At 41.8% G+C, this 10,540-nt stretch overlaps 1 long non-coding RNA gene across 1 annotated transcript in view; it reads left to right on the forward strand.

The window, feature by feature from the left end:
* Positions 1-9,841, forward strand: part of LOC111722777 — a 12,648-nt gene extending 2,807 nt beyond the window's left edge. The window contains exons 2-3 of the long non-coding RNA XR_002771456.1: positions 877-1,043; positions 8,770-9,841. This is a non-coding gene — a long non-coding RNA (uncharacterized LOC111722777). The remainder of the gene's footprint in view (positions 1-876; positions 1,044-8,769) is intronic.
* Positions 9,842-10,540: the final 699 nt, after the last annotated feature.

Consider the following 10,540-nt stretch of genomic DNA (forward strand, 5'->3'; position numbering starts at 1 on the left):
GATTCGAACCCGCCACCTTAGGTGTATGTGGCTGGCGCCTTAGCCGGTTAAGCTATAGGCGCTGAGCCAGAATTTCCTTTTCTTATTGTGATCTCTGGGGGAGAAACAGAGCATGCTTTGAGAGAATAACTGGGTCCTGGCCTGAGAGCCTTTCCTGCCACTTAGGGATCTGAGGTTCAGTTAACCTGGCTCCTCAGCCAGTTACAATCAGCTGAGAAGCTTTTCTAACATTTTATTATAAACAATATATTATGTAGGTTGCATTGTGATGATAAGGAATACTTTAAGACACATTATATTATGTTTTTAAAATATGAGCTCCCCAGAGTTTGCAGACACACAACCAGGTTTGGGAAGCTCTATTCCATATCCCAAGGGCAGGAGTTTGGAGAGAGAGTCTGGAATCTATTAAAATTCCATGTACCTTGACAGACTTTGTCTGTTAACATATTTGGTGTTTGGAATAGGGCTGGAAATGGTGAGTAGTAGTCACAAAGGCTCAGAGAAATCATCTTGCCCTGTTTTATGGTGACTAGTGATGATAAAGCTGGCCAGGTGTGGTGGCTCATGCCTGTAATCTCAGCACTTTAGGACACCAACATGGGGGGATCACTTGAGACCAGGAGTTCAAGACCAGCCTGGCCAACATAGCAAGATTCCTGACTCTAAAAAATAAGAAAATTAGCCAGGAGTGGTGGCATGCACCTGTAGTCCCGGCTACTCGGGAGGCTGAGGCAGGTGGATCACTTGAGCCTAGGAGTTTGAGGCTGCAGTGAGTTCTGATCATGCCATTGCATGCCAGCCTGGGCAACAGAGCAAGACCTTGTCTAAAGGAAAAGAAAAAAAAAACCTAACATGGAGTATTTATTTTTCCAGGCATTTTACACTTCATTATCTCAAGCATCCTGCTTGGCTTTGCTGCCTCAGAAGCTCTGCCAAGCCTTTCACTTTCTGAATTCCCCTTACACCCAGCCTGTGAATGCAGAGGAAGCTTTTTCGTGCTTAAGCAGTATGACTGCCCTCAGGACTCAGTCCCATTTGTTGTAAGTATATATAAACTTTATTTATCATAGAGGTAAGTGGTAAGGGGGAATAGCTGCTAATCCTTTGGTCATGGAAAAGCCAGGTCCTTTCCCTTCCTCCTCCCTTCTCTTTATCTGTCTTCATTTGTTTATTTGCCCTGCCCCAGCTCGAGACCCTTAGATGGGGAACTCTGTCGGAAGTGAGCTATCTGACCACCAGGGGGCAGCACAAGCCCATGGCTTTGTCTGAAAATAACGGTCCTGGCCTGTGAGCCTTTCCTGCCAAACTTAGGGATCTCAGGTGCTCGTTCTCATCTGCCCATTACAATCATCTGAGGAGCTTTGATAAAGTTGCGGGTGTGTGGGCTCCACTCCAAGCCAACTGTATCTTCTATACCCAATGATGGGGCACAGACATCACTAAATTTAAAAATTCCTCAGGTGATTCTGACACACAAAGGGAGACAAGAATCACTCATGGAGAATACTCAGTCTTTGAAAACACCTTTAGGGGTGGATCATCCCACCTTTGCCCATTTCAAGTTTCAGGGACTGAAGTCAAAAGGTAGAAACAGGAGACTTAAGGGTCATTGGAAGACAAACCAGAACCCACGACCCAGACCTCCAGCCCTGTGCTTCCTCCACTGCACATGGTCTTCAATGTTTCAGCTGGGCCTGGGCATGCGAGGGTACCAAGGCCCCCCCCCCCCAGCCTCCCTTTTCTCCCCTTTATTCCCCTCTCCTCAGAGCTCAGGGTTGTGCAGTTCTGGCTCAAGGAGCTCCTTGTTGACAGAACTCAGGACTGACTCACAGAAATCAATGGGAGAACAACCCCAACAAAGTTATGCATTGCGGTTCCAATGCCCGTGTGCTCCAGATCAGAAGAGAGGGAAAGAGGTAGTAGAGATGGCTTCAGTCTACGGTCAAGGAGGGCTTCCTGGAGATGAGGCAGGAAGAGAAAGTTGGGTGGATTTCAGCGGCCCAGGAACAGTAGGGGCCACATTTCAAATCAGAGGATCAGGGTGAATAATGGGACCACATGATCCAGTGTGAGGATAAAGAGAGGCTGGACAGAGAGCCAGAGCCAATAGATACAGACCCTGACATCCAGATGGAGAAACCAATGCCTTTTATGACACTTTAGATTTCAGCCTGGAGGCTGTGAAGGAACACAAAAGGTGTTTGAGCCTTGGAGAGGTCCAGGTGAACCTGGCCTTAGAACAATGCCCCTGGGGGTAGGCTGGAGTGGAGGCCCAGAGATGGAGGCAGCACCCTGCCCCTCCCTTAAAAACATCCCTCTTGAGATCCTCAGAACAAAGGCTTTTGGAAGGTATTCTAGGAGTCTTTGTGCAACAGAATGGAATGTTTAAGTAGAAGAATGTCCTTAACAGTGAGCTGTGGTTGAGGATAGTGTGGTAGAAAAGTTATGGAATAAACAATATTTTAGAGAATAGCAAGGAATCCATGGCCATGGCTCTTCTAGGTCTGACAGTTTAGGGGATGTCATAACCCCAGAGAAGGATGATGGTGCTCAGAGAACACACATCCTCTCTCCCCTTCTCTTTCCCTAGTCCAGATATTCTTGGGCAGCCCCAGAAACTCCACCCTGAGAAAGGTCTAGAAGCATAGCATCAGCCTCCACCCATCCCTGTAACTTTAGTGTTGCCCGATGAGAGGCCTCTTGGCAACACTGTTGTCTGTGATGTGTCCACTCCGGGGCTTCCCAGCCTTGCCTACCTCCTTGTAGGATGAGGGATGATGGACACTCCGCTTCTTCTTTACTTGTAGTACTTCCTACGGTAAACCCTGCTCTGTATTTCTACCACACAGTACACATGATAGTTACCTTTCTTTTTCCCTGACATCTGGTCACCACACAGGTGCACACTCCTCTTTCCCCAGTGCTGGGTGGTTTTGGGAGAGGTCTTGTTCACCTAGGCCTCCCCAGGGGTGGATAGGTATTATTTTGCTCCTAAATATCCTGGCAGGTTATGACATTTTTATATGGGAGAAGTAGGGAGGAATGAGAGTAGCTGATTAATATTATCTTCATCTATTGGTAAGGCAATACAAACTTTTCAAAACATTCTATCTGCTCTCTCTTTCATTGTTCATCAGAACCTTCTGTGGTAACGAGGAAGTGACTTGTGCTCCTTACATTTATAAAAGGAAAAAAAGAAGAAACGGTGTCAGTGATGATCCTATCCATCTGCCCCATCAATCCAACAAAGAAAGGGTGTCCCTTTCCCTTACAGATCAGCCCAGAGAGTCGGCTGTTTTCTCACCTTAGGACATGCCCAGAACTGTTAAGCATAAGGGAGTCAATAAAGGGTGACTTTTAATAACAGTCCTGCAGGTTTAAGCCTTTACTGACACCAGCACCCACTGTGCACATTGAGATGCTGTCAACAGTCAGCTGGTGCGCCATAGATCACAGATATTCCTCTCTGGTGTGTACCCTCCTGTTAATTAGGGAGATCAGACAGCTCTCAAAAACTTCAGCTTCTCACGATGGTGTCCTTGCTTTCTCCTTCCTTAGGGGTGATCTGGTCCTCTGAGCTTTCAGATCCCTCCCAGTGGGGTCCCCACACTGCCATCCTTGTGGAAATGGGTGCCAGACATGGCATCCCTCTGTGCTAGATTAGTAGTTGGGGGTTGGTCATAGCTCCCAGTAGCTGAGAGATCCCCTTGGTTTTCCACTTATCTCACAGTTGCTAACAGTCTGCTTTTATCTTTTTTTTCCATAGATAAGGGCTGACCTTAGACAAGAATTTATTAAATGGGAATCCATGGAATCAGCTAAGGTACACATATGGCCTCCAAAAGGATCGATTCCCTGAAGTTTACTCAAAATTTTATGTGTGTGTGCCTATTTTTCTGAAGGAAAATGATTAATTGGCTGAGACTTAGCAACCACCGAATAATCCTCAAGAAAATTGGCTTTTGTTCTTTTTCAGTCCCCACTGGAGTCAGGGTCAGGCCTTCTTGGTGACTCACATTCAGATTATTTATTCATTCCGTCTATGCCTGTTTTCTGCCATCACCCCCTGCAACCTTATAGACTTATTTATATTGAAATCTCTCAGTGCTTTTTATTGAGCTTCTAAACATTTTACAGTTTTCTTTGAGCAAAAAGCTATAAACTATTATGAGGAGTTTGACTAGATTTGGCAGATGTTCATAATCCCAGACAAGAAGGTGGTTAAGTCTAAGGGGACCAGCGAGGGTAGAGAGAAATAGCAGATCTGGTAGATCTTGTAAATGATGGGACATCATCAGAGACAGAACAGGAATGATAATAATGACAGATGATAATGATGACATAGAGAGTCATCCATTCTCAGGTACTTACTTTGGACTGGGCCTGGTACTAAGTTGCTGTACCAGAATTCCAGCCCAGATTTTATTCCTTACTTTTCATGCTTCTTAGCTAAGGTTTGAACAGGTAGAGGGTTTGGGCAGTAAAAATAATTTGACATTAAACCAAGGGATTCATGAGATAGAAGAGAAGAAAGTCCTATCCTTTTCACCCTAGGACTGAGGTAACAGCTGTGATGAAAGATCAGATTCTCCTGAGAAAACTATTTGAGAAGGATTTTGATCTGGTGACATGAACGTGAAGATTGAGACATAGCCACCATTCTTCCATGCCTGGCAAACCACTGTTTCCCGTGTTAATGTATGTCTCCCTTTCTCAATGAAAAATACTGTTGAGGGCTCAGTGCCTGTGGCTCAAGTGGCTAAGGTGCCAGCCACATACACCTAAGGTGGTGGGTTCAAATCCAGCCTGGCCTGCCAAACAACAATGACAGCTGCAACCAAAAAATATCCAGATGTTGTGGCGGGCGCCTGTGGTCCCAGCTACTTGGGAGGCTGAGGCAGGAGACTCGCTTGAGCCCAGGAGTTGGAGGTTGCTGTGAGTTTTGATGCCACAGCACTCTACCCAGGGGGACAGCTTGAGGCTCTGTCTCAAAAAAAAGAAAAATACTGTTGAATTTATAGAATATACCTTTGGGAAACATTAAGGGCTAATCATGTAAACCCCTACATACAGCATCACTTCACTTCTTTGTGAAACACTATCCTTAAGGGAATCACAGCAACTGGGCAAAATCCAGAGCTCAGTATTGATTTATTGGAAATATCTGTAGGTGTCTGTAAATATCAGTTGATAAACTCCAGTAATAATTTGTAAACAATGGTTTATATTTGTTTATACTTTTATAAACTTTGTATTTTCGCGTACTTATTTTTTTAACATGTCGTTAAAGTATAAGGTGTAAATGTGATTCTTCACAATCTTCATTGTGATTATGTTTGGGTAATCGCCACACAGATCAAGATTTAGAGCATTTCTAACCCCCTAGAAGGTGCCCCTTCCCATTACACCCCTACCGCAACTAACCACTGTTCTGACCTCTATTAACACAGATTAGTTTTGCATGTTATGGAGCATATAGGTGGAATCACACTGTAGGTCATCTTTTGTGATCACATTTTATTGCTCTGCAATTGATCCATCCTGTCATGGGTAATGTCATAAAACAGGACGCAAATGTAGCAGCATTATAGGTTATTTAGCAGGAAAAAAAAAAGAATGTAATACTGCAGGGGAAATGGATGGACGACAGCTCTATGCATCAATATAGATACAATCTCAAAAACAATATAGACACGAAAAATGATTCTATTTGTATAAAGGAAAAAAAGGCAAGAGGGAAAGATAACACTGTTTAGGGATGAATTCCTGTGTAATAAAACAATAAAGTGACATTGGGGACATTTAACACAACTACCAGGGTGGTGGATACATCTGCAGAGAGGAGGGTGTTCACTTTATTATTATTCTTGGAGCTGAACATGACTTTGTTATGTTGGTATATGTATGTACCACATATTTCACAGTGAAGCAAATGAAAACCATAGTGCATAGGAAATGAGAAAGGAGGGAAAGTTAAGTGCTAGCACTTCCTCTGAGACATTGTCATCTTTTATGTCATAAGCTCTTAGACTTAATGCCCAGTTTGCCTTCACCAAGTTCCTCTGGCTACAAATCTAGAGTGTCAAATGGCAGCAGTGTCAACATTCCCGTGGCCAGCTATTCACTCGATAACCTCGTTTGTGTTGGACTCGTATTTTACTTTCAGCATCCTCACTTTCCATTTCTCTGCTTCACTTTCATTTTTGTTGGCCAGTTCCATCTTTTGATTATTTATAAAATGACATATGAGTCTATCAGTGGGAGACAAGGCAACACAGCCACGTTTCGCTGTGTATGAATTGAGTAATGAACACACAGTGAGCAATCACTGAGACACGCAGAAAAAAACAATTTCTCACTGAACATGGTTCACGTCTGTTGTTCATATAGTAATTTCTGAACTGAGAAGCTAGTTTTGACGTTTGTACTTTATGCAACTGCTGACAGTTGATATACCTTGGTAACTGAAATTCGAATCATGTTATTGGGTTATTTACTTAATCCTAGTGTTATTTACCTAACACACAGTAGATGAAATTTGTGCATATTGAATAATGCAAATTGAGAACTGCTGGTGTATATGTATGTGTGTTTATATAATATATTATATAGAGAATATTTATGCATACTATAGTATTATTTAGACATAATTTATTTAGTGTGTATATACACAATATGTATATTACATATACTCACATAAATACATCATGGTCAAGGGTGCAAATGTACCAGCATTATAGGTTATTTAGCAGAAAAAAAAAAGAATGTAATACAAGGCTGTAATACAAGGTCCAGGAATACAAGGTTGGTTTAATACTCAAAAAAATCAATAATGTAATTCACCATATATATTTTAAAAATTAAAACCATATAACCTTATCAATATACAAAGAAGCATTTGACATAATTCAATACCCATTAATGGTAAGAAAAAAGAAAGAAAGAAAGAAAACCTTTCAGTAAATTTGTCATTTAAAGGGAACTTTCTCAGCCTTCTCCTTATCAGAGGCATGCTTGCAAAATCTACAGCAAGTATGATACGTAATGGTAAGAAGCTGAATACTTTTTCCTTAGTAATGGAGACAAGGTAAAGATGTCTGATCTCACTAGATTTATTTAGCATTATGTTGGAGGTCTCAGCCAATGCAAAAAAGCACATAAATAGGAAAGGGAAGAGGAGCAAAACCTTGATGACTTAATCATGTATATAGAAATTCCTTGTATATAATACATCTCTAAAAAAATCTCTAGACTATTAAGTAAATTTAGCTAAGTCACAAAATACAAAGTCAATATATAAAATTGATAATGCTTTTATACACTAGCAGTGAGCAATTGGGAAATGAAATTTTAAAATACCATTTGTAATAGCATCAAAAATGTGACATATATTCAGGGAAATTTTAACAAAGTATATGCAAACATGTACACTGAAAACTACAAAAGAATGTCGAGAGAAGATAAATGGAGACACATACCATGATTATGGCATCATAGCTCACAGCAACCTCAAACTCTTGGGCTCAAGTGATTCTCTTGCCTCAGCTTCCCTAGTAGCTGGGACTACAGGTTCCTGCCACAACACCTGGCTATTTTTTCTATTTTAGCAGGCTCTGGCTGGGTTGGAACCCACCAGTCTTGGTATATGTGGCCAGCACACTAATCACTGAGCTATGGGTGCCCAGCTGACCCAATATCTTTAAATGGCATTTTCCCCCAAATTGAGTTATACATTCAGTGCAATTGCAACCAAAATCTTACAGGCTTTTTTTTTTTTTTTGGAAGTTGGCAAGCTGAAAAATATAGCAATTTGGCCTTCGGGTCATAAAATAGGCAAAAAATCTTGGAAAATAACAAAGCTGAAGAATATAATCTGCCTGATTTTAAGACTTAATATAAATATACAATAATCTATATATTACTATAGACATAAATAGAGAAATATAAATCCATGGAAACAATACAAGAGTCTAAAAATACACCCATTTGTATATGATTAATTGATTAAGGAGCCTGAGTCATTCAATGGGGGGAAATAGTGTTTTCAATAGATAGTGGTAGTAAAATTGTATACTCATCTGGGGGAAAATTATTTGAATCTCAGCCCTTATGTCACATCATACACAAAAGTTGACTTAAAATGGGTCATAGAACTAAATGTGAGAGCTAAGGTCACCAAACTTCTAGAGGAAAACATAGAAAATATTGCAGGCCTTGAGGAGACAAATATTCCTAATGTAGGAACAAGAAGTATAAACTCCAGTGAAAAATTTGATAAATTAGGCTTCATTAAATTTAAAAATTCTCTTCTGCCAAAAACACCATTAAGAAATTGAAAAGGCAAGTTGTAGCCTGGGAAAAAAATATTTGCAATATATTTTATTTGCATAGGATTTGTATCCAGAATTTATAAAATACTCATACAACTCAATAAGAAATCACTCCATACAAAAATGGGTGTGGTAAGTAGAGTTCTAAGGTGATCACCAATGACCTATGTCCTTATATAATTATCTCCCCTTTATGGGCAGGACTGAAGTATTATGGAAGTCACCTCTGTGATCAGATTACATTATATTATGTGAAGGGATTTGGGCAGATATAATTAAGGTTCCTAATCAGTTGACTTTGTGGTAAATCAAAAGGAAAGGCACTAAAGATGGGCCTGACCTAATCAGGTAAGCCTTTTAATATAAGGCTGTAGAAACAGCAGAGAAGCTCTCCTGTTGGCATGGAAGCAAACTACCATGAATTCTGTATCTGCAGAGAAATGAATTCTGCCAACAGTCATCTGTGCCTGGAAGAAGGCTCAACCCTCGGATGAGACTGCAGCCCAGGCTGACATCCTGTGAGACTGAGCTGAAGACCCACTGGAGCCAGGCCTCCATGATGGAAACTGTGAGATGATAAATGTACTTTATTTTTTGGTTTAAGCTGACACATTTGTGGTGATACGTAGAAAACTAATACAATAGGCAAAAGATATGCATATACATCACAAAAGAAGATCTATCAAAGTAGTCAATAAGTACATGAAAAGATGTTCAATGTCATTAGTCATTTGGGGAAATGCAAATTAAAACAAATGGGAACATATTTCCACGCAAAACACAAGATAGCATGGCTGAAGTTAGAGGGGAACCCTAATAAGACCAAGTGCACCATCTGGAATTCTCATAAACTTGCTATTGAAATGTAAAATGGTACCACTGCTTTGGAAAACAGCTTGGGAGTTTCTATAAAGCATACATTATCATATGGCCCAGCTATTCTACTTGTAGTTATTCAAGAAAAATGATAACATGTGTCCACATAAAGACTTGTATGCAAATGTTCACTGCACTTTTTCATAATAGCTATGAAGTAGAAACAATCTAATTGTACCCAACTGCCCATAGGCAAATGAATAAATTGTGCTGTATCCATACAAGAGAATACTACTCAGCCATGGTAAACATTTTTGGGGGTGATGGGAATGTTCTATATTATGATAGTGGTGGTGGTGATTATATGGATGTATACATTTGTCAAAACTTGTCTAAAATTACACTTAAAATGGGTGCTTTTTATACCTAAATGATGTCTTAACTGAGTTGATTTTTAAAAGGTCACTTTCCCAGTGTGATTTTATTTGCTCAAAAATGATCCCACAGAGAGAGAGAAAAACGAATGATGCAGGTGGACAGAGGTCAATTGCAGGAGGGATGTCCTTGAATAGGAAGCAGGGTGAGATCCAGGGCTTGAATGGGGTAGTTGGATGTTAACAAAACCAGGGGTCGTGTATGTGTTTTTTCAGTTAAGCAGGAAGCAGAGAGTTAGGAGAGGGTGAGTTTTCTGTTGGAGGTATGAGCAGAGAGAAAAAGCTGTGAAAGTCATTTCAGAGTGGCCTAGGTCTGCCACTCCCTCCCCCCCCCCCCCCCCAACTCTGTCTGGCATTCCTTTGCCACTGTCTTATTGGAGCAGCAGGAAAAGGCAGCAGTGTCAGCTTAGGACCTCGCCTTTGTACCATCATTACGAAAACTCCAGGCCGCATGGCCTGAGTGAGACTTTGTAGGGCCAGGCCTAGAGTCTGCAGCATGAGGTGCCAATCTCTGTCCCTGTACAGTCCCTCTGCTTCATTTCCCAGGTCCCCGCAGCTCCCAGGGCTCCAGGGTTTGGGGAAGCAGTGGGCTTCCAGAGAACAGACAGGTAGCACACCCTCCCCCTCCCCACAGGCTTCAGGCCAGCTGGGGACCTGGGAAACACTTCAGAGGGACTTTCATGAACGGGGTGTTGAGGGTGGTGGCAGGGGGAGTGTAAAGACCCCAGGTGACCAGAATAGAGAGGAGGAAAGTGTCCTGGCAGGCACAGGCATAGGCCCGCTGCCCAGGCCTGAGCCTGAGACTGAACAGAGAGAGAGAGAAGTCTTGGTCCCAGACACAGCTCTCTCTCTGCTCCTCTGGCCTTTTCTTCCCAGCTACCTTCAACAGTGACTCTTCAGAGGAGTCAGCTGTGACCCCAGCACTGCTTCTGAGCTCTCAGAAACATGGAGGATGTG

This window comes from Otolemur garnettii, unplaced genomic scaffold (genome assembly GCF_000181295.1).
Source record: "Otolemur garnettii isolate 467f Iridium unplaced genomic scaffold, OtoGar3 scaffold00001, whole genome shotgun sequence".
NCBI lineage: Eukaryota > Metazoa > Chordata > Mammalia > Primates > Galagidae > Otolemur > Otolemur garnettii.